We start from the raw sequence: 23,651 nt of genomic DNA on the forward strand, positions 1-23,651 counted from the left end.
TGCACTAACAACTTTGAAATTTCTCTATAGAATTATTTCTTTTGAGCAAAACAGAGTTTCTTATTCCTTCTATGAGTTTGGCCATAATCTGAGAAACCATGCTCTGGTATTCTGTTGTCTGAACCTGTTCTCCAGACATATTATTTACTCATACCAGAAAAAGACCTGATTTGATCAAGGCTTATTTCAATGCAAAGGGGAGTTCCATTCACACTGAGATTCTCCCATGCACTGAAGACTCATCTTTTTAAAAATCAATTGGGACTCAATCAGAAGATATTTCTGGTTGACTGTGATATTTCTCCTGTTTGACTATGTAAAACCCTTCTGCTTACCACTTCCCCTGGTAATTTGTGTCCCTCCACATAGAACAGTATTTTGTGAGTGTTAGAAGAAAATTTTTTGTGCTAAAGATATAGATCACCTGAAAAGCAAGGTAAAGGAAGATATAAAGTTTTCTGTGAAGTATGTAAATAAAATTTAATAAATTTAATTTTCTTTTGCAAATTCAATGAATTCAGGCTACCCTAAGTTTAGGTTACTGATGTATAAATTTCTCTTTCAATTACACTCTGTCTCTCATTTGTCAGTAATTACACACTATCTCTTACAATTTTCACAAGAGTGAGAAAAGATACATAGCAGTCTGTTATACTTAGGATGCCTTCTGAAATTTAAAGGAAGACATCTTCAGATTTTATGAAGAGATCAATTTCTGCCAATTTATCTTAATCTACTTCACCATAAATCAACAGAACTTGAGTGCCTAAAAATAAAATCTTGGCTGTAGAAATCTATGAGATAGTTTAGTATTCAATTTTCTCTGTGTAACATGTCAGTTTTGCCATCTCTGAGGAGAAAAATAAGTAATCTCTGGTGTATAGTTATTTTTAACTAACTATTCAAACAGACCTTTTAGCTAAACACCCAATTCTGCCCAATTTTCAGTTATTTATGCAGGTTGTATGGTCTGGGGCACAATAGTGTCACTGAACAGTCAGACCCCATTTGCCATCAATCTAGATTAAATTTTTCATTGCAATAATTGACCTTTTATTTCCATACAGACCAAATGAGTCTCTAAGGATCTCCACACTTATATCATCTTACAAGTGGAAATATTTTTAAAGCAACCAAACAATTTTTTTTTTCATACTGATGTCCTATTTTGGTTGACTGGAAATTCAAGTTATATTGGATGAAGATAGTGTATATAATAATTTATTGCCTAAATAACAATTGATAGAAAGTTGAAATTCCTCAGTGGGTCATATGCCACTTAGTTCTGTACCCTTTTCTAAGCACAATCTATCATGGACCAATCACTACAGACCCCATCAAGGTACTTGTTTACTTTCTACAGTTATTTCTGTAACTAACTTCTAAAAATATTTATTTTCTTTGTTCCTTAAACTACAAAATATTACATGTTCCACAATGATTTTCTCTAATATAATAGTGCATGTCCTTGTCTTCATGTCTTCATTTATTTCAGTGAGAAAACTTTCAGTTTTTCTGCTGGAGGCTTTCAATGCTGATTGCAAAATAAGCTAGTAGAAAATTCATAGATTTGACACACATGTTTAAAGAAGAAATTTAGCTTATAGTGAAACTATATGAATACATACAAATGTACAATAAGACAATCAGGAACATAAACACAATATTTTTTTTGAATATAATATTGCAGGTGTGATGAACTTCCCAACTCGACATCAAGACCCTTCTTTTGTGAAGAAAAAGAAGTGGAAATGAAAAACAGTGAACTTGGGAAATTCACCTATATTTTAGTGTAGCTGCAACTTGAATTGCCATAAGCTTATATGTAATTAAAAACAGGACTAAAAATAATCACACAAACAGGCAGAGCACAAGTCTGAAAATTTTAAGTGAGAGCAATAGGTTCAAGTTTGCACTCCAAATCTGACAGATTCTTGATTCTGTGCCTTCGTATTGCCTACCAGCACACTTAATACTGGGACAAACCCATCACTCTCCAAAATATATATGAGAAGAAAAAAGTGTGATAATATGAAACTGACACTGCTTAGGAACTGCTTTACCACATAGTTTTGGACCATGGCAGAAGACTTGCCTTGCCACCTTGATGACAAGTGAAGAAAGTAGCAACTGAAAAGATGTCATCCCAGCAGCCCCAGCAGAAGAAAGAATGCGATAAGCTACAAAAGCAGCTGCTGTGTGAGAACTCAACCAGCACCGATCTCCAAAGTCAACAACAACCAGCCACTTCATCACTTTAAATTTAACCATTTTGCATTGTTTTACCATTTTTCTGTTGTATAAAAATTATGCCCTTCCCTCTTCAATTTAATATGAAAGGGGGAGATGTGGTCGTCTATTTATCCACTGTTTTTCTTGTTCCCCCCCTTTTCCTTGCCCCTAGCCCAGGCCATTCCCTTGAGTTCTCCCTATTGGTTCCTGTACCCCAACTCCACCCATCTACCGCCCCTGCCACCTGAGGAAATCCCTCTGCTGCCTGATCAAGAGGTGTCTCTGCCTCTGTGGATTGCCGAGAGAAGATGTAACATTAAAGATCCTCGGAAACCACCATGAGGGTCTCTTCTCTCCCTCCTTTGCTGTCACTGTGTTGCAGAGTCCAGCTAGCTGGAGCAGGAGCTCAGGGAAGTCCAAAAGGACTACAGGAGGGCAGAGTGGCCGCCCTGCCCTAAGCAGCCCAGCTGTGCTCTCCAGGAAAGCTGCAGCTTGCTAAACCAAACCTAGCACTGCAACAGAAGACAGGTACCTTATTTCTGGTAATTTGCATTTTAATCATAAATACATTTACACTTTTAACAGGAGGAGGCCAAGCAACAAATAGCATTTGGAACTACACAGTGAAAGCAATGAGATCTCATCCTACCTCCCTCTCCTCTGGCATCTCCATCAAGAATTTGCTTGGAGAAGTTAGAAGCTTCAAGGGGACAACCCCAAACCACTGACATTTTAGTTGCTATTGCATGCTATTGCATGTTTCTTATATATGACCTTTACACATTGAACAAATATGCAATAAATATCACTGAACTTCTTGCATATGAATAAAGGCTTTAACAAATGTATCAGTTTATTGTCTGTCCCACTACGATTCAGTATCTGTTACACTACCCTGACTGTACTGTGACTCAATTTGTTCTTTAACTTCACATACACATCAGAGTTTAAATTGTATAGTGTAGATTAATGGTTGGGGTAGTAATGAAATGTTCTCAAATGTTTTTATCCAACAGAACTTTCTAATTCTGTTATTCTGAAATATAACATCAAGAACATCCTAAGGGTTCTGTGTTTTTTTTCCAGTTGCCTCTAGCTTTTTATCTCTCAGAAAACTAGGACTGTAAACTAGACTAATGCTGTCCTTACTTTCTAGTGCATGAGATATAGAAACTTTTATTCTGTTGCAGAGAATGGAAGCAGGCTGGAGATCTGAACAGAAACACTGCAGCTGTTTTAATATGCTGTAGGGTATAGAGACAGAAAAGATGAAGAAACATGTTTTTACCTTCCTGACCTCTCTGCTCCTTCCTAAAAATATGTAAGTGACAATTTTAGGTAGAAACAACTTCCCCATCACTTAAAGGCCCCTCACATCACAATGCATCTTCACACCATTCTCAGTCAGAATGCTGACTTTAGAGACTGATCTATGACCTCTGTCTATATTTTTATGCTCTTGTGGAAGTCAGCCTATTCTAACCTGAAACGTATCTTAACTTTTATGAATCCACATCAGATTTATACAGAAAATAGGTTTCCAGTGTAATGTTTCCAGTTGATTTTTCTCCTAAGTTCTTTGAGTAGATGGAAAAATTTTTGTAAGTTTCCAAGCAAGAATCCATACTAGATGAGCAAAGGAAAAATGTGGACAGACATTAGCATTGCTAAGAAAAGCAGTACCTTAAAGATATAAGGATATAAGAAAAAGGGGAACAATTCTTTGATTACAAGAAAGTCAGTATTAAAAATTATCCACTATTAGTATGAAAGTTTCTAAATAAGTTAAGTATTTACTAAACAAAAGAGCTGGTATGTATATATGAAGATTTGAATTACTAATTTTAAAAGACAGGTGGCAAATTTTTCACAGGAACATTCCACCCACATTTCTATAAGCATAAGAACAATTGAAAGAAGTTTTGTAATTGTTTCCATTTCCTGGTAGTCTTCAAAACATTGTCATATATATTGTTAGCTGCTTTTGTTATGAAATCTTCATGTGCAACACTACACAGAAATTGCTATTTCTATATACTGTATAACATAGAAATAACTTTTATCTTTCATAAACTTGCTACTTTTCTTCCAAGACTAAATGATATTTTGTATAGCTGATTATGATTTGCCCAATTTTGTGTAATTACTATACATTTGATACAAGAAGGAAATGGATAACTCAGGTGAATACAAGTTCCTTGGAAATCTCCACACATGCAATATATGTAAGTTGTCCAAGCCACCTGGGAAGACATAGCAAAATATTTTCTATTTGCAGCAAGGAGTGAAAATTTCAGGATTTGAATTTGACTTTCATATGCTAAATACACAAGCAAATTTTCAACAGTAGCAGCATTTACAGTCCCTAAGTGCTCTGCACTAGATAACAATGTGTAATGCAATCTTCTTGGCTATATCTGTCATAACCCTTGGTATTTCTATCTGCATTGCACCTGTAGATTGACTTATTACCCTGTCTCACTGAGTCTAATCGTTGTGCCTGATACCATGTAATCTGTGCCACTCCAGACACAAATACCAGCTGCCACAATTCCAAAAGTTCAGTAGTTGCAGTTCAAGAAAAAAATTAAATGTTACAGCCTTTTCCTTGGTTCGTATCTTGCTCCTATACCCCCTCTATGCTGCTGACTACTTATTAGTGTCAGGAAAAAAAAGTATGTAAATGAAAAACATTTACATATACCTATGTGTATATATATACCTACACATTCAATTTGTGTCACTTCTGGTTCCAACCATGGCTCACCCACAGGCTTCCACATAAAGCAAAGAGTCCTCTGGACAAGGAACCTTTCATCTTCCAGTGCTACTTAGAACATTTCTGCCTGAGGGTATGACATCAACATCAGCAAACTGTCTGGAGAAAAGGAGGTGCTCTCTGGTGGCATTACTGGAATTCTACAGTGCTGGAGTTGGGCAGGACTAAACTCTGTTCAACCAAATGAAAATGGCATTTGGGACACTAGATTAGGGCAGAGACCTCATCTTTGTCTGTCTATTAAGTTCTCACTAAGGCAGTAAGAAAAATTACAGATCAGCAGCAGTTCTCTCCGTCGATGTAGGCATGTGTGTGTGTATGTATGTATGTATCTACCTATCTATTTATCTACCTATCTATCTATCTACCTATCTATCTAATTTTACCCTGGCGTAGCCTAATGATGCAAATACCCTCAGTCAGTCAAAGAAGTTTAAGCTAGACTTGCAGCTTCATCTGGCCTTGTAGCCAGGCCCATAAGTGAGTTCTTAATGAATTAATTAATACATTTCATAAATAAAATAGTATCTATTTCATACCATGATCAAAATCTATTCAATATTTCATATAACTCCTCTTTAATTTACTGAGGTCCAGATTCTGCCAGTCTAATTCAAATTGATGGTATTCAAAGGGTGACCCTATTTTTACTTTATTTTGAAAATAGTTGTAGCTAAAATTTATTCTGAAACAGAATTACAGCTTATATGAATTATTTACCTTGTAGTTTCCTAATATACTTTTTTTTTTCTTACTGAAGTAGATATACAGACCATGTTCCTTCTGTTTAACTTTTTTTTCTTTTCCTCTCAACAAATTATACTGTGAAAATAAAAAGCATGCATGACTGTGCAGTCTTTGAAACTTAATTCCTGTTTGAAAATTTTCCAAGGGATCAGTCGTATCAGTGATATCCAAACACCTTAGCACCCTTAATGACATCAAATGTAGTATTTATCTCTAGGGCCACAAGTGTGTATGCTATATTACTGGTCTGCACAGGTGACCATAAAACCCTTCTGAAGGCCTTCTTAAATTTCATAGCTTTCAGATGCATAAATAAGATATTTATCTTTAGAATTACTATGGCATATTTATTCTTTTATTAATAGGGTGTCAAAATATTTAAAATTAAGTAAATATGTGCACAGGAAGATCTACTGAACTGGTTTAAGCGGGAATATGCAGAAAACAATCATGAGTTAAGAAAGATCACAGTCAAAACCTGAGTGTACAGTCCTACGAAATGATGCAATACCATTCTTAAAAAAGCAAAGAGAACAGAATATACAATGCCAATCTTTTAAACTACAAATGGCTTATGTCATGGAAATGAAAACTCAACGGTTTAAAATTGTGAAAATTTAATCCAGTTGATACCAGTTTGTTAAAACAGTGTGTTAGACAGCAATTGAAAGAAATGGACTTTCTTGAAAAAATGCTTTTGCCAAAACCACTGCAAATGGATTTGTTCAGAAAACACAAGCCATTATTAGCATGAGTGAGGATAACTTGGAGGTGTATGACCACTGACATGGGTATTGATCTTAGCTGAAAGCATTTTCATTATTCTCTGAAGTTTCACTTACTGACAGAGGCTTTCAAAAGTCAAATATAAGTACTGTGTCTAACTGCCACACACAGTCAAAAGGGGAGAGAAATATTATCTGCAAAGGTTTTTGAGAATTTTTGAGAGTATTGCCCATTTCCTAACAAAAAATCAGTGCAATGTACCTAAGAATTAAGCTACTTATATAGACTTGAAACTAGTATGCTTAATAATTAAAGAAATCACTGTAACGTATGTATCACACGTAATGGGAATCAAGAGAGTACTTATGGTATGTTCATGAAAGGAAAACCTTGTTCTATTCCAATCAGTTACCAGCTGCTTTGTGCCCTAAAGCTTGATGTTTTATTCCTATTATCTTAATTTCTCTGGGGGAAAAAATACCTGTCCCTCTATATTTATAATAACCATTTTGGCTGAGATTTTCCAAAGAGCCTAAGGGAGTTGAATTCCATCAGAGATGGGTGTCTAATGCTTTTAAATCCTATTGGAAACCCTATTTTTAAATGTCTAATCCTCTTGTTCAATAGAACTCTTGACTTACTGGTATCCTTTGGCCAGAATTTTTCATAGTTTCCTTTCTTCATCATCTTTCTCAAAATATGATAACACATCTATGTATTTATTCTATACACATGTATTAAATTCTAGGAGAAGAGGAAGATGGAAAGATTTCCATAACAAACAAAGGGGAAAAAAAGGAAATTTGGTACCAGATATTTGCTGTTTATATTTGTGTCTAATGGACAGTGTTTTCCTTATCAAGTCAAGAAAAGAAACAGCTAAGAAAATAATATAAGGGCAAAATGTTCTAGGTTTTGCTCCTTCTTATTAAGTTTAGGGATACAATGTTGCCATGGTGACCTCTTCATTTTTGCATAAAGTGTGATAGATTTGGAGGTAACAGAAAGTAGATGACAACAGCCAAAGCAACTGTCAGGTATTCAGGTGAGGTAGTCTCATTTGGCAACAGTTGCTGTATATAGCACAGATACATACTTCATTCCTCCTGACAAGAACAACCCATCCTTCGACTGACAACTGGAACAGAGCGTTGTTTCCCAGCCTTAGAGCTGAAATGACAGTGTGCCTTTTTAATAAGAGCATAAAGAACACATATTATTTAAGAGGTTTCACATGGATATGTACGTCTGTATACAGGCATAAAGACTTTCCAACCCAGGAGCACACTGGCACTTTTCAAATTGGAATGCCAAATTAGCTTCTGTTTTGACCTTGTTCATTCCTATTAGCTGGGTATTAGACAAGAATCCCATGCTACCTTGACAAGGGCTTTTGTTTCTATTATACTGTTATTCAATCCTATACAAGTGATGGATGAGAATGGTGCATGTCTGAATAAGCAGAGGGAATCACCCTAATGAATTCTCTCCTGCATTGCAATATGCTGTGGATGAAATAACTTATCCATTCTGCATTAACTGATGTGACCGCTTCATCTCAACTACTTTTCATAGTTGCCATCACTCAGAAAGGCTGGTGTTTACAGCTCTCACAGGAGGAATATTTATCTGACAAACTGTGTTAGAGGCATGAAACCTAATGGTAACAAAGCAGAGCCACACGAATGCGCACATCAGTAAAATACAGCCCTGGGATCCTATTAAGATTACAACCTTTATTTATGTTCAAATTTTTTTCTTTCTGTTGTACAATTCCTTGGGTCAAGTCAGGTCTCTGCAGCATTTTATTAATAATCAGAGCCTATTTTATTTAGTCAGGTAGTCTAATTGGACTAATTCTTAACCTCCCAAAGATTTTCCGGTCGCCTTAATACTAAGGCTTATTTTGTCATATATTATAAGTATAGGACTATAAACGAGCTTGCAAGGTTTTTTTGGGTTTTGTTTGTTTTTTCTTTAAAATCATGTTTGTTTACATGCAAATTATTCTGCAAACACATTTTGTTTCCTGCGATCTAAGTCTAGCTTTCCCTGTGTGTTTGCAGTCTGTTTTTCAATATGCTGTCCCTGTTTGCACATTTACATCTTTGTTGACAATTAACTTTGTTGTCAACAAAGTAGAATAGTTCTTTTGAAATAAATTATTTACAAATCTCAGTTAAACCCAAAATAATCATTCATGGCTTGTCAACAGTGTATGTGGTTTAGAAGAAGGAAATTATTTGAAAAATATTCTGAAAAAAAAAAAAAAGGCATACAAATAGGTTTTAAATAGAAGGCAACAGTGATTTTAGGAATGATTTGTGTGTTTAATGAACAGTTGGAAATAAGAATAGTTGGCAATATGCCCTAGATTATGTGTGCGTATAGCCAGTTTATTATAATTTAGATCTCACCAGTCTTGTGAGGCATATCGGAGGTAGGCTGTCTCCAGGCAATGCTGGGCATGCCAGCCAAAAACAGACAAGGAAGTCATTAGTTAAATCCACAGCTGATATAAGATGGCACGGCTCCATTGACTTTGATGAGACTTCACCCTTCACATTCACTGAACTTTCAGTGTACTTGAGAAGAGTCAATCATTTCTGGATAAGAAGGAATGCAATATTCAGTTCTCATGTGTGGTCACCATGTCCTTATTGGGAGCAGTTTGATCGACAGTATAAAGCAGTAATGGAGTCTATAAATCCTTACGGATAATGTTTTAAAATTTTTCCAAGGACAAGGGAGTTTTGGTGTAGCTTTTTTAGAAGGTCCTGGAAATATTCTATACTAGGAAATTCACTCTCTCTGTGATAAGGTGATAAGAAGATGATAAAAAAATCTGTTCAAACATTTTCTCAGGAATTATGTAGAACTTCTGTTCTACAGCAGGGAGACACATCATAAGGATGTTGTGGACATTAATGTTACCCAGGCATGCTTTTCATGCAGCTAGTCATAATTACAGTCAGAAGCATTCCACTTTTCATCTCCTACCCATGGGAAAAAGAATTCCTGGTGTCAGGGAATAAGTTTTATTTGTTCTCCTTTTTTCATTATGCACTATTTTCTTTTTATTACATTTTATTCAGTGCAACAAGAGAAATTAATGCATCTCATGAATTTGTTATTTCGCTTTTTTTTTTTTCCTGTGAGAAAAGGAGTGCTGCTTCTAGGCCAGTATTTTTGTGTTCTGAACTTGAATTGAGTCACATAAGTCTCAGCACTGTGAAAAACTCTGTGGGTAAGTAACTGTGGCTTATGTTTAAACAGTAGGAGAGTTCTTTTAGTGCATTCATTAGGAAATTTCTTGGACATAAGCATCTCTCTCACCATTTTACTGGATATAGCCTTGAAATCCCTCTTCTTTCAGACATTCAGTATTAAAGATCACATGTGAAAGCTTTTAACATCTATCTGATGTTAACTTTTATCTGGTAGCCTGATGAGTAGGAAATGTTTGCAGAGAACAGACAAGACCATAGAATTATTCATCTAACAATGACTTGACATGTAAATAAGGCAGCCCAGTAGGAGGAATTCTAGTCCTGATTAATTGAAAAACTTAATAATACTAGTTAAACCTAAATTTTTAAATCTATATCCATTCAATTGAGAAAAAACTTTAGCGATATCACAATAAGTATAAAATTGTAATGGAGGCATAAATGCCCTTATCTGATCTTTCCTTATAAGTGGGAAAGAAGAAATCAATAAACTCTGTCAGTACCAGATAAAATATTGCAGAAGGTGAAGTTACAGTACAGATTTGCAGAGAAAATGCAGTTATGAGTAGATTCAGTTTTGACACCTGCTGTTATCGCAGTGCTCTTACAACAATTTGTTGTTGGCTGGCGAGTACAAAAAACACTAAGGACTTAGATTCTGTCCTGCAGGCTACTGTGGCGTCATGGAAAGGAAATGAAAATGCTCTATTTGATGAAAAGATGTGCCACTGGAATTAAAAAAAGGCTACTTAAAACCTGAAAAAAAAATAGCAGTATCATTTGTAGGCAATGATAGCCAGTATGAAGTATATTGTAGAAAAATTAACTAATATCCATAAGGATTTGAACACCTTGTCACACAAACATTTCTAACCTTCCTCAACTTTATGCCCTCAATTTCTTGAACATTAATCTGTTTGCCAAGCCGTGTATTCTATGAAAGCTATGTCATGCTCTCTCAGCCGCACACTGTAAAATTATATTACAATGGTGAAAATGTCAAAAATCAAATACTGATTACAGGTGAGCACCAGCAAAATACTACAGTTCACATACATTTTGTCTTAATGTATTATTACAAAGCCCTTCAATGTTCACACCAACCCCTTCCTAGTTAGTTAGGTTTGGAGCTCTATTATAGCCCAATAATAAAATATTAACCGGGTAATTTACTGCTCTCCTCCCTCTGACTTCTCACTTGTCTTCCTGCTGGAAAGAGACAGAATAACAACCTCAAAACCAACATAAAACACAGAAATGGAAAACTGACAAACCTTAAATCTGGGGGAGAAAAAGTAAGTAACAGTGAGAGAGACAAATATTTTAAATTCACCTGAGAAGGGATTTTGCTTTGATATTGCTGACTTCTCAAGCATTTAGAAATTATTCCTTAATTAAAATGTAAATTGGTGTTTCTAGCGTTTTTAATGTCTATATTGAATTAAATTAGAATTTAAACAGGGTTTTTAAAGGTGAAATTTGACTTCGTCATAGAAAGATCATATTTGCTAATATTTTAGCTTTAACTAGAAATTAATATTGGCATTTGCTTAAAGGCAGATTTGTCTATTTTAAGTTTATTGATTTCAGCTCAGCATGCATTGGCTTCCATACGAACTGAAAGAACCAGCAGAGGACAAAACCATAGTGTAGCAGGATATGACACACACCAGTGTATCCACATATTTCAGTACAGAAGGCTTTTAATTCAAAGCAAAAAGAGTACTTACAGTATTGATTAAATATTACAACAAAACCAACAACATAAAAAGAAAGCATGTAACCAAAGAATGTTCTCTAAACGTTTTCTTTTCGATCAACTGCCTGGACAATTCACTCAATTTTCAAAGTTAGTATTCTTTATTTGTTGTTATTTCAATTTTTTTTATTTTTCTTTGGAATGAAATTAAATACATCAACTTCTGTAAACAACCTTTATTTACAATTATGAGTTGCTATTTGTTATTTCATAGTAATTATGAGGTAAATACAATTAGATGATGGAAGCACTATCTGTTTTGCTGATACTGTAACAAGAAAAGAGGAGTCTAGGACAGAAAGTTACCCTGTCTTCTTTTTTTCCATCTTAACGTTCACACAAAGTAACCCTTAGCTGCTCAGCATTAAAACTTTTCACAGAGTGTGTGAAAAGTTTGAGTTACAGTAATGGACATAGCTATAAAAACTTCTTATAAATCAATATGCAGAGTTTGAATCAGAAAAAAAACCCCAATGTTTACTTCTATCATTGTAGTAAGTTATTGTTTCCCAAGCTTCAGGAGTATTCAATACTTAAGTATTTGACTGAAAACTTTGTTAAATTATTGTTATTCATCAAGTCTAGGTTAAAAACAAAATACAGATACAGAGAAACATCTCTCCTATGAGTCAATACATTTTTGTAAGTCATAACAAAAGAGGATGTTTTACGTTACCTTTGTGTTTTTTCATAGCAGCTAATATGTATGCTATTTCACAGGAAGCAACATCACACCTGGTCAGTTTTCACCAGATGTAGTCTCTTAGTGAGATTAGGATTATTTTTAGTAGACTAAAGGCTGAAGTGAAACATTGCATGGGCACATACCTATGTTTTTAATATGCCTGTGCAGTACAATTGTAGAATCAATATTTACTCATGCTGACACTCTAGTGCATGTGTTGACAATTTCACTTAAATTGTTTGTGTTGTGAGAACTGAAGTCTTTGAGCAGTAGCTGTGTTTTGAATATCCACCAAAAAAAAAAAAAAAAAATTAGTGAAGGGCCACCTGGCTCTCTCTTTTTAAATCATTCACAGGAGGAAGCAGGCAGCCAGTCAGGAGTAGCACTTATTTCAACTGTTGATCTTTTTGACTAGATGAGTGGGGATACTGCTGCAGAAATGGAGAAGAGCACAACTTTAAACTACGAGGCTAATTGAAAAATAAACTTTTTCCTCAGAAAGTCTATTCTTCTCCGTACCTGATCTCCCTTGACTGGCTAATATTCTCTTCTCCTATTACCTTTGCAGCAACATAGGATAAGCACAATAGTTCAGGGAAGACACAGAAATGGAGGTTTCCACTTACTTTTCTGATTCCACTCTTCTGATGTCAGGACTAGGCTTGTGTTGCAAAACAGACACACATTTCACTCAGTCATGTCCATTCCCCAAGCCCTGAGCGAATGATTTTGTGATGAACTTGTATCAAAAGAAGAACAAAATTCTCAAAATTCTTCCCTGTTTGTAATTCTCAGGACTTTTGTATCCCATAATTCTTTCCCTCGAATCCCAAGGGATATGAGCAAAGGTTCCAGATACAATGGTGATTACCATAATTTGTCTAAAAGGATTGGCTGTTCCTATTGTGCCAAGGAGTATCTCCTCTCAGTGCAAACTTGGAAGAAAATGCAAAGATGCTTTGGCAGATGAGGGAAAGCAGTTATTTTACATGTTAAACTTGACTACAAATATTACTGTTCTCTGGAAGAAATTTAAGTATAGCAAAAGTCATCCAAGACTGAAATGCAAACATTATCCATTATTCCATGCTTTATATTCATATGAATTAATTATTTTCAGCTTGATCTGTGAGCTAATTCCAGAACCAAATCACTAGGGAAATATGATGTTAATGTGTACATGTTAATAGACATATTTAATCAATTACTTGGTGAGTGTTTTATTACAAGTATAAGCTTGAAAACAAAATGTTCTACAGGACCAAGCTGTTCTAAACTAACACTGTAAAAAGTGATGCAAATGTAAATCTGTCTGCCTTTGGCTGGCAATACTTTTTCCCCCTTTTTTTTCTATTTTTTTCTACTTTTTATAAACCAAGAAATCAAATTTAAATTGAGAAGTGCTTCATCAGGCATGAGTTATTCTGAAAGTCTTTTCAGTAATGTAAGGCAATATAAAGACGATATATTATACAGCAAGAAGACGTAACTTTTCAGCAAAACTACTGTGCAGCTAAACCCAGAAAATTTGTCTTAGTACTTTTGGGTTTCCAGATTTCTTTTTATATTTCTCAGCTACCTTTGGAAAATACATAATAAAGTATATACTCTGTAGGACTAGGGAAAACAAAATAAGTCTATCTTCTTTCATTTTGTCACCTTATCTATTTGTGCCAGGAGTAGTATTCTCAGTATAGTCAGGAGCTTTTTATGGAATATTTCCCCAAATTAACCACTGCACATCTGTGAACTTTTTCTAGATTCCTAGGTGGACAGCCCTCACAGTTTCCATAAGTTATCTGTTTGCAATTGAAAAGCAAATTGTATAGCCAAAGTAGAACTGATACACCACTACTGTTAATACCATACTTGCTGACATTAAAATTGCCTGTACTATGACCATTATACACTTGACACATCAATGAGATTAAATTATGTTTATCAACAGTACTGATAGCAATTTGGCAGAACGTTGCATTTTTATAGCAAAATATGATTTAACATTAGTATGACCCCTATAGAATTTGGTTGGCCACATTGAACTATTCTCAGTATGTTATCTAATACTAAAAGGCTAAAAGGCTAAAAAATAAAAAATAAAATAAGGAACACAAAAACTGTATGTAAGAAGTGAACCACATACAACAGACTACTGTACATATCTGCAAATTTGCAGATGACACCATGTTGGGGGGAGTGTTGATCTGCTGGAGGGTAGAAGGGCTCTGCAGAGGGTTCTGGACAGGCTCGATAGATGGGCCAAATCTAGTGATATGGGGTTTAACAATACCAAATACCAGGCCCTGTACTTTGGCCACAACAACCCCTGCAGCACTACGGGATGGGGACAGAGTGGCTGGACAGTGGTCAGGCAGAAAACAACCTGGGGATATTGGTTGCTGGCCAACTGAACATGAGCCAGAAGTGTGCCAAGGTGGCTAAGAAGGCCAATGGCATCCTGGCCTGTATCAGGAATAGTGTGGCCAGCAGGACCAGGGCAGTGACTGTGCCTCTGTACTCAGCACTGGTGAGGCCACACCTTGAATTCTGTGTCCAGTGCTGGGTCCCTCAATTTAAGAAGGATGTTGAGATGCTGGAGCATGTCCAGAGAAGGGTGGTGAAGGGTCTGGAACACAAATCCTATAAGGAGCAGCTGATGGAGCTAGGGTTGTTTAGCCTGGAGAAAAGGAGGCTCAGGGGAGACCTTATCACTCTACAACTCCCTGAAAGGAGGCTGTGGCCAGGTGAGGGTTGGTCTCTTCTCCCAGGCAACCAGCGACAGGACAAGAGGACAGAGCCTTAAGCTGGGCCAGAGGAGCTTTAGGTTGGATGTCAGGAAGAAGTTTTTCACAGAAAGGGTGATTGGGCGTTAGAATGGGCTGCCCAGGGAAGTGGTAGGGTCACCGCTCCTGGAGGTGTTTAAGAAAAGACTGGATGTGGTACTTAGTGCCATGGTCTGGTTGACAAGGTGGTGTAAGTTCATAGGTTGGACTCAATGATCTCAAAGGTCTTTTCCAACCTAGCTGATTCTGTGATTCTGTAATATTTTGGAGATATCAAAAAGAGATTTTTTTTAACCTGGTTATCAAATTTCTGTCAATTTTCCTGATATTTAGGCTTAAAAGGAGAAAAACAGTTAGAACTTCAATTTTGCACAATGTAAGATTTTGCTTAAAGAACATTAAGGCCCAGATCTTACAGTAAACACAGCAGGTTTTCCTATTTTAATTTTTGAATTGCTGTTTCTTCCCACTCTTTTCTCCTTTCTATTCTGAGATAACATGCAGTGTGCCACTGTGAGATTCCATGGAGTTTCTAAACTAAGGCTTCCACCTTGTTCATATACAGGTAATCTTTTTGTTAGTTTCAAAAGGGTTTTTGTTCTGTGTTTACAAATTACTGTGGCTTAACAGGGGTAGACACCTCAGCCTCACACAGATGCTCACTCACACCATCCATGGGATGGAGAAGAGAATTGTAAGGGTAAAAGTGAAAAAAACGGATAGATTGAGACAAAGACAGTTTAATAGGCAAAGTAGAAGCTGTGTGTAAAAGCAAGCACAAGTAATTAATTCACCTCTTCCCCTTGACAGGCAGCTGTTTGGCCATCCCTAGGAAAGCCAGGCTCCATCACATGTCATGGTGACTTGGGAAAAGAAACACCATCACTCCAAATATCGTCCCCTTTCTCCTTTGCCACAGCTTTTATTGCCATATGGTATGGAATGTCCCTCTGGTCGCAGTCAGCTGTCCTGGCTGTGTCCCCTCCTGTGCCACCTCCAGCCTCCTCGCTGGAGCGTCAGTGTGAGAATCAGAAAAGGTCTTGACTCTGTGTAAACACTGATAGGCAATAACTAAAACATCCTTACTTTATCAACACTATTTTCATTACAAAACCAAAGCATAGCACCGTAAGAGCTACTATGAAAATAATTCACTCTATTCCAGCCAGAACCAGTAGGCAAGTGCAATCACATTTAAAATGCCATGTAAAAAAATACAGTGCGTTCTCCTTTTGCTGTCAGTTTGATTGCAGATATCAAAGTAAACGTGATAATTGTGTGGGGGAAAGCATAATGCATGATGCATGTATCCGTTTAGTACATGTTGACCTGGCTTCATAGCATCTCATAAAATCTCACATATCTTTAGAATTTCATATATTAATAATTCTCTACAGTATTTTATTCACCGAGAAACTAAACCAGTCTCACTTACAGCCTGACCCTCTTCCAAGCCCCAAGATAAATGATTATTTTGAACTTTTTTTTTTTTCCTAATGCTGGCACTAGATGGCAGTAAAAGCGCAACTCTGAACATTTCGTCCTACGTGGATAAATATACCGAGAACTCTGAGGCAGGAGAAAGGCTATCACTGTAAGTCAGCTTGCCTTCAAAGGTTAGCTAGAAGCAGGATATGGAATATCCTGCACAATCACTAGAAAATATGAAAAAAATCAAATAGCTAAAAAAAAAAAAATAGCATTAAAGCAGGCAAAGTAATGGGGAGCTTTAATTTGAAATATCAGGAAAAACTGATTTCATATGGTTTGCTAAAATCTGCCAAAACAGCAGATCAGCGATCTGCAAAAGTAAGATATAAAGGCAAGTGTCCTACCAGTGTGCCAAAAATGTGATTCATCTTCATGAAAAGCTCTAAGAAAGTAGGAGGAGAAAAGCAACTGCACAAGAATTTTTTCTTCATTACTAAATCGAATTTTATTAAATCTCTGAAATTAACGGAGTTGTATTTCTATACTTTTAAAGTCACTAAGACCATACCTACAGTAAGAATTCACTGCTAAAAAGAGGAAAAAATTTTCTGCCTTCCTTTGTTTTGAGATTGAAAAATTATATGCCCTCCAGCAGAATGTATATTCTGTGGAATCAGCCTGACAGTACCCACTCACAGAGTCTAGCTTCTTGCTGGACTGCTGTAGTAGTTGAATCCTTGTGATAGTCCTACCTTTGTAAACACTTGCATCTGTAATGGACAGAGAGGAAAAAAATCTAAGAATTACACAGAAAAAAAATTATGTTTAATGTCTTCTTATGAGGACACTTTCAAGCTATTAATTGGATGTATTTCAAAGAAATCTCTAGTAGTGACATCCAATTCAAGTAAGCTTAAGCTGAAGGTTTAATGGCTTTCATGTTGTTGCATCAACAAAGTGAATTGGATTTAGAACTGCAAACTAAAACTGATTCAGTCTTTTATAACAGTTTTGCAGTCATTATTTTTAGTCGTCTAAGTGCCTGGATTCTATTCTGGGGTACTTATTACAGAAAGGGAAGCACACTTTCCACCCTCAACCCTGTTCAAGATATACAAAATCTCACAGAAGATATTCCAAAGCATTTATTACTTCAGGATGCAGGTAACATCCATCTTTCTTAGAGGCTGAAAATATGAGGAACATGGTATCATGATGACTATAAAAAATAAAGCTATGGATAAAAATCAGAAAGCTCAAAATTAAATCCTCATAGGAGAGTTTGGGCTTATTTTTTGTTCTGTAAATCTTATTGTCTTGGAAACTCCTCTTAAAGCAAGTACTACTTTTTATTGCTTCAGTTAAAAACATTCTTTCTTTGAATATAATGTCAAACATTTGTTAGAATATATTCACACTCTGTAACAATACATGGCTCTGGGTTTCACACAAGCAAACATGCATAACATAAAGTCTTGAAACTTTTAAGTATTGAATTATTTAAGGTCTAAACACAAGTAAGTGCACTGCAGGTTTATGTCATCTCTTTTGGGAAGAAAAGCTCCTCACTCTACCAGAGGTTAGACAATAGAAGCTGTGCTATCAGCATGCTTTTAATCACTTTTTCCACCTTCGTCTTACACATCATTCCTCTATGATGCCAAAAATAATGCCACAAGAAAGTACTTGTTGTTTTTTATACCCAACCCTCCACACATATTGTTTCCTTAAGGGAATACCTTAAGTAGCCGAAGAGAACACCAGCTTTCTTTGTTGCCTATCACCAAATTGATGTACGACCTTTGGATCTTACCGGATACACCCTCACCTCAGTCACAAAAACAACAATATTGGTGAAAATACCTTCTTCCATCATCTTCTAGTCCAGGGAATGGAACCATTCATTTCTGAGAGCAGAACTTAAGTGACTCATCCATCACCACCAAATCACTTCTACGTATTCTGTGTGGTGAAAGCTAAGTAGATGTATGTGTGATAAGACTTTCTGGACAAGAAAGGCTTTAGAAAAAAAAAAATTGTTCTGGGTCTAGAAATTCTTCCCTCTATTTAATGTTTGTGGTTTAGGGAGGCACAGTATCCCACAAATACTGTAAAATCAAATAACTCTCAAAAAGCAGAGGGTTCTCATTTATGACCTTCAGTTGCTACATAAAAGTCTTCCAAATAGTCTAGTCCAACAGAATTATTAATTAATGTTAAGTTGTAAATATGTATCCTAAACATTACAATTTTTTAAGGCAGTGAGTGTATGAGCATTTGGTAGCATTAAGAGCTCATTCTAGGCAATAATGAATTTGGTATTTACTTATTATTATCCTCTATGTATCTCCTCCTCTATGTGTCAAATCTAAGTATTACCACCAAATTCAACACTTAAATCTACTGTTTGGTTTGTTAGTTTACCTTCTACATCTAGAATAATTAGTAAAAGACAATTTGACTTATCATTTGGGAAGCTGGGAATTTTGTCCTTGAGGTGGAATTTGTTTGCAGAAGAATATCTGCCCTTTTCTTCGTTTCTTCTCCAAGACTAGTGAAATAACAAATATAAGTGCTGAGCTTTGACTTCTAGAGCACTGCTAGTAACTTTTGATTATTAAACCCAAGCTTTGAACACCCCCAAAATTACCCTTCTATTTCTTCTCCTATTTCTCCTCCTCTATCTTCCAGTCTTTGGTGGCATTTTGGTACTTCTTCTAAAGTGCAATATCCTCCTTTCAGAGCTTTGCATTATCCAGGTGCTGTGATCTTTGACTGCATTTGCTGGAGCATAAACATAAATAAATCTGTAATTAGACAGGGGCCCCCTTACCCTGTGTAGAAGAAACTGGAGGATTTTCATGGCGCACTCCCTATGGTGAGATACAACTCCTGTCACAGGAGATGGCTCTCCATTAAATGTAGTTTACAAAAGCAAAGTAAACACAGACAACCCAAATGACTGCCATCCTTGTGTGCTCAATAAATTACTGGCTTTACTGACTGGATTAACATAAGCCTTCAGGTACAGAAAAAAAAGAAAGTCCTTGAATCTCCCTGAAAATCTGGCATTGCAGGGATTTTACATTTGAGCCTAGGATACTCTGCAAAAGTTTGTTACCCTTTATGGAGTGAGAACCTTTTACTCGTTTTAGTGGATGTATAGTCCTATTCTTTCTCCAGTAAAACTTTTGTAAACATAAGATTTCACTATAGAAAAGCATTCTTGATCTCCACAGAATTCTGAATATCACCTGCAGTTTTTACTTTTATTCTTCATTGACCTATCTTCATCCAAACCACTTCAAAGCCTGTATTAACAATTAACCCCTACCTGTAGATAACAAGTACAAATATTAATTATTTAGTCTAAAGAAAGTGATTTTCTTGATTTTTATGTGGTTTTCTTTGGTTGTGATTTTGTTGTTGCTTGTGGCTTTTGTTTTTTTTCAAGCTATACTCTGGCAGAAAGAGGTTTGACTGACATGTGTTTGGAATTAGGGTTTTCTTATTTCAAAAATAGCACTTGTACAAAGCAGAGCAGAATGAACAACTGGTATAGTATTTATTTTAATCCCTGCATTCTTCCAGATAACTGTTAACTTCACATTTGAAACAAAAAAAATATGATTTATCCAGTAAAATTTGAGCTATGACACTATGAAATAATTTTGAATAAGGCACCTTCTACGACACAGATTTTCACATGTATTGCAGATCTGCTTCAACAGATCTATGATCTGCCATTATTCTAAGGTTTTCTAGGGTAAGATGTTTCGTAGGCTACAGTAGACCAAATGATGGGCATCATATACCTCTGCCTATTCTATGTCTAGAACACTCAGGCAGCAATACATACAGAATATATGAAAAATAAGGATAGAATGCAGTCAGTGTGCTCAGATATTTCAAACTTTCGCCTATTTTTAATGTGAGTATAGGGATATTTTTTCTACAGTTTGAAAAGCTGAGGTGTAGTCATCAGTACCAATTTTGAAATGCCTCCAGTCTGACTGAACTACCAAGGCCAAAATGGTCTTTAAGAACTTGTAAATATGTAGAAATTGCTATAATGAATCAAGGCTCTCTCTATGTATTTCATCTTCAATAGTCAGGATTGAATACATCAGAAAAGATACTAAAATCTCTATCAAAAAATCTGCCTAAAAGGAAAATTTCTTCTGACTTCTTATTAGATAGTTCCTATCTTATAACTGAATGCATGAAGATTTATAGCCCTCACTTTTTAATCCAAACTGATGTAACTTGACTCCTACTTAACTCTTGACATTGCTTATGCCTTGGAGCAGTAAGAGCAATTTATTATGCACTAGGTAAAATTTTTTCCCCATTTTATTATCTTTAGATATTTTTAAACAGAAAATGAAAGTGTTCCTATGAATCCTTATTTTTCCTGCTCTGAGACTTCCTCAGATTTACACTAATCTGGTCACTAGCTAGTTTTACATTAATACTATTTGTGCAAAAATATAAATTTCATAAATGTCCCAAATTTCACAACTCTCTATTACCAATAATGAAATATTATTTATCTATAATCTTCCTTCATTATATTTAAGGGGATTCAGTGCACGAAAAGGACAAGTGGCATCACTATAAAAAGAGGTATGATACCATCTTTTCTCTCTAGGTTCAAAACTCAGAACTAAACCTGGTCCAAACATGAAAGACTAAAGGGACTAGAGTGTGTCTCCATAACTAAGACCACACCCCAGCTCAGCTGCAAGCTTATTAGTTAGTCTGTCTTTAAGGTTAATTTAAAGATGAGAAATCTGACTAAAAGCATTATGCTGCCTAAATGAGCTAAGGAAATCTGGGCACATTGTTCTTAAATTAATACTGACAGTTTAAAATGTTGTCATATACAAGTCCAGGTACATAATTTCTCTCTAATAATTCAAAATATTTTAGAGGTCCCTTACTTTTTCTATAAGAAATCTAGAAATCTTAAACAATAACTAAAGAAGATTTGCTTGTACTTCACTATCTGGAAAATCCACTAGTTACCCTTCCATGAATAATGTGTGGGTTTATATCACTCTCCGGCTCAAGTTTCAGACAAGGTTCACAAGCCTCTTTTAAAGAAAGATGGGAGCATTTCTTTTTGCAACTGATTTCATGAAGAAAACCTAGCAATATACTCCTTCCATGTATACAAATAATAAAAATTTCCCCAGTCAAGTTCAGTGCTAAGTTCTCTTCTCACCACCTTTCCTAGACAACATCATCACTGTCTGACTCTATGACATGTACATTGCTTTTGAATTCTCTGAGTTCTCTCCTCTCTGATATTTCAAAGAAGACAAATGTCAGTCAAACACTGCTGCTGAACACTTTATCTACTGCATGTCTACCACCAAAGCAACTATTTTTCCATAGTTACCAAAGCAATATGTAAGTAATTTTATTTTGTTTCAATGCTGAAAATTTAGGATATGCATATGTCACAGCCAAACATAAGAACAATATGTTGTTTCTGAGTATATTCATCTGCTGTTTTTTCTTGAATTGTTGTCTTTTCGCTAAAACATCCTTGATTTGTTTGTACAACTGTAGCAAAGAAGAATTTTAATGACTGCAGTAAGACAAACTAAGAATATAATTGATTCACAAGTCAGTGCAGGACAAAAAATTACTTCCCAGCTTCTAGAGCTCTCCTGCTCAGTATATGATGAGATGTAGGGTAAAGACTATTAGTTTTAGTATTAGACTATTAATAAGTCTTTAATATTTTAACTTTGTACACTATTGACCCCAATGGATCATAAAAGCTGGAATAATAGAATTGTTCAGTAATCCAAATGCATGTTTAGTGTCCTTCAAAGCCAGAATTTCATATCTTTTTTTTTCCCGTTTACTTTTACATGTCTTCAGTTGTTTCAGTTTGCATATACACATAAGCATATGCATTTAGTTACCAAAGACAGAAAGCCCAGAATGGGGTGATTGTTGAAAATAAGGGGTTTTTTCTACCTTTTACCAGAAGCTGTGGCAGGTGGTGCTATAATTTGCAATACTTCCTCTCCTGTCTCTGATGGGTGTTGAGCAGATTAATTAGTTCATGTCTGTACAACACTTTGAAAGTCAGTGCTATATAATTAGTCCTATGTATTTCTAGGATAGCCTTAAATATCTTCAGTGAGTCTTCAACAATTTCCCTTATGTCACTCTCTAATTGACCTTGGTCTTCAAAGAATTTTCTTAATATCTAATTTAATTTTCACGTTTTATGGGTTTTTTTCACAACACGATGGTTGGTTGAAAATTTTCACCTCTTTGAAAGGTACTTTTCAAATGAGAAATACCCACAGAAAACTGGCTTACCTTAGCCAGTCATAACTTAAATAGCGATTAAAAGATTTCCTATTACAGCAAGCATCAGAATAATCTCAAATATAGATTTTAGGACATAGACACTCTATATACTCTATATAATTTATCAAAAATCTAACACTCCGAAAATATTCAAAGTTTACCACACTTTTAGCAAACTGTTTGCAAGTTAGAGAAGGTTAGCTTCAATTCCATACTTTGACATACTTCCTCAATGTTATTTTTAACCTTTCTCAGTGTAATTATTAACCCTCTTATTATGTAAGTATTTAATCACCCTCAGCTTACCTTTCTGATAACTTGAGACATTCTTTTTGGTGGAAATATCTTTATGATCCTTACATACATGGCATATTCATATGCAAATATGAATGTAAATGTTTATATAGTTAAATAGGTTTACAGTAATTTAGCATTGGATTAAAGAAATGTGACAATTTTTTTCCTGAAAATGTGTCTAGCAGTGAAATGAGGAATCTAAAAAGAGACCCATACTTACATGCAAGATATAGAAGACACAAAGACATGGCTTTCACCTTTACTTCCTGTCTTGTCCTTGGTGCAAAGGTGTGTAAAAGTGTTCTCCCTTGACACATCTGTGAACATAAGAAGCAGCAGACAGAATATCCACTGCTCTCTGGTCTGTTTTCAGGACACCCGACCCAGGAAGGTATCCTCCTCTGTTTCCAGGGTGAAGAGCTTCTGGGGCCAACAGGGCAGGCAGGCAGGCAAGCAGGCCAGGGGTTTTTTGATGGACACGCAGTCTGACAGTGGAGCTGTCACTTCAGTATTTATTTCCTCCTACTTGCTGACTGCTGGTCTGATTCAAAATCCTCTGCACGAGCTTTTTCTGCCAGTGTAGCCTGATGCTTTCTACAATCCTGTACTCTCTCCTCAGCTTTCCCCCTAGTAATATTTCCTGTCA

This window comes from Coloeus monedula (assembly GCF_965178545.1).
Source record: "Coloeus monedula genome assembly, chromosome: 1".
Classification (NCBI taxonomy): domain Eukaryota; kingdom Metazoa; phylum Chordata; class Aves; order Passeriformes; family Corvidae; genus Coloeus; species Coloeus monedula.